At 38.7% G+C, this 2,338-nt stretch overlaps 1 pseudogene; it reads left to right on the top strand.

Annotated features, from left to right (window-relative positions):
- The first annotated feature begins 448 nt into the window (after nt 1–448).
- LOC136065378 (UDP-glycosyltransferase 87A1-like) lies at nt 449–2,337 on the top strand (annotated as a pseudogene).
- The last annotated feature ends 1 nt before the right edge of the window (nt 2,338 follows it).

Genomic DNA, 2,338 nt, shown 5'->3' with positions numbered 1-2,338 from the left:
GAAGCACTAGAAGCTTTAGACTCTCTCCATCTCCACCTTCAGATCCAGCACTTAGAGGAGAAAAAAAATCCCTTCATTCCCTCACAAGGTTTTGATCATTTTCTCATGCTAGTGATTCTAGCTCTACTTCCCTTCAAGAACCAAAAGCTAGAAACAAAAAAAAAAATGAAGCTATTGTAGTCAAAGGAAAATTTTCATCATTACTATACTGTTGCAAATAACTATTTCCTCTGTGAAATATCTTCCAGTAGACTTTTCTAGAAGTGCAAAATGTCCCTGCGTAGAAATTTTGCAGCAGAAAGTACAAGTCCTTCGGCAGACTGTTCACAACAAAGTCTGTTGAATTCTAGAAGTGCAAAATGTCCCTCCGCAGAAATTTTGCAGCAGAAAGTACAAGTCCTTCGGCAGACTGTTCACAGTAAAGTCTGCTGAATTCTAGAAGTGCAAAATGTCCCTCCGCAGAAATTTTGTGGCAGAAAGTACAAGTCCTGCGGCAGACTGTTCACGGCAGAATCTGCTAAATTTCAGAAGTGCAGAATGTTCATCTGCTGAATATTTTATAGCAGAAAATTTCAGAAGCCAGAATGTAGATCTTTCTGCAGATTATTTACAGCAGAATTTGTTGAATTCTAGAATGTTCTTCGGCAGACTGTTCATAACAGATTGTTCTTCAGCAGACTGTTCACGGCAGAATATTTTGTAGCAAAATATTTTGCAGCAGAATTTGTATTCCAGCAATTCCTTTTACAGAATATCCTACCACAAAATTCAGCACAACAAATTTGAGATTTGTTCTCAAAGTAAGAGAGGTGCATACAAAGCCTTTCATATTCACTTTTGCCAAATCAATATTTTACTACTACATCTGCAAATATATCAGTATCAATGAAGGGAGGAAGGAGAAGTAATCGATTCGGCAATATCGAAACATCCGCTTTCAACCAAAGCATACATTGAAGGCATGTGATATGGTGGTGAAGTGTCCAAATTAAATCCAGACCTTGGGATGAAGCCAACCACTCAGTAATTGCGTACTCTCCATAAAGAAGCCCAAATNTTTTTTCTCTGGCTTGTCCCCCTTCTCTGTTCTGGTTCTTCTTTTATTTGGTTATAAGGGGTTGGAAATCGAGTCTTAAAAACTCGATTTTCATGTGGTCGCCACGTGGAAAAATATGCCACATCAGATATGATTAGGCTATGAAAATCGAGTTTTTAAGAGTCGATTTATATGCCAAAATCGAGTCTAAGAGACTCGAGATGCTACTAAATAATATAGTTTCAAAACTGAAACTACTAACTAGATAGTTAGAGAAAAAAAATTAATTAGCTATTTTGGCCTAAACCCCATAATGAACCTCTGCAAGTTACTATCTTCAAAGTCAAAGAAACACTGATAAAAAATAAAAATAAAAAGTCAAAGAAACACCGTCTTCTCATTACCTTTGTCGTCCCCGAGGAGTGGCTTAGCTACATAGACTCCGATCCCAAACCCAACAACATCCGCTTTGCCTCCATCCCTAACGTTGTCCCCCAGAACATTTGAAAACCGCCGACTTCCCTGGCTTCTATGAAGCTGTTATGACCAAGATGGAAGCTCCCTTTGAGGAGCTTCTGGATCGTCTTCACCGCCAGTTGATGTTATGTTAGAAGATGTTGAGTTACTGTGGATGATAAGCGTAGGTAATAGAAGGAATATTCCGGTAGCATCAGTTTGGTGTTCCATCATTGGGATCTTTTCCTACGAAATCGGCACTTGCCGCTTCATTTCTAAGACCGCATAAAAAACAAAATTAAAAACCATAACTTTTATCCATATTATACTGCTGATTGTGAGTGGTGGAATAAAAATAAATGGTGAGTTCATGCGAAAGGAAAAACACATTGAATCATAGTATGTGGCTTTTTTCAGTTTTTTAGAAAGCCAGCTGATTCATGTCTTTCTAACTTAGACTTGATATTGGACTCTCTCTACTTTCTTTTGAGGACTTGATATTACTGCAAAACGTTGATATTAGACATGGATTTTTGCCTCTCTTTTGCGTATTAGAACTTGGAAAGCAGCATGTGGACCACATCCCCGGACTTTCTTCAACGCAAGTGGCCGACCTTCAAACAGTCATTCATGAAACCGACCCTAGAGTACTGCAGCTTGCAATGGAATGCATTTCAAGGGTGCCGAAAGCACAATATCTCCTACTTACTTCTGTCTACGAGCTTGAACCCCAAGCCTTCGACACTTTAAATGCATTATTTTCATTCCCTGTCTATCCTATTGGCCCTGCCATACCTTACTTAGAACTTGAACATAATTCCTCTATTAAGATAACTCACAACGACC

Source organism: Quercus suber, unplaced genomic scaffold, assembly GCF_002906115.3.
Source record: "Quercus suber isolate HL8 unplaced genomic scaffold, Cork oak 2.0 scaffold_950, whole genome shotgun sequence".
Classification (NCBI taxonomy): Eukaryota; Viridiplantae; Streptophyta; class Magnoliopsida; order Fagales; family Fagaceae; genus Quercus; species Quercus suber.
This window is presented reverse-complemented; position numbering and strand designations above follow the sequence as displayed.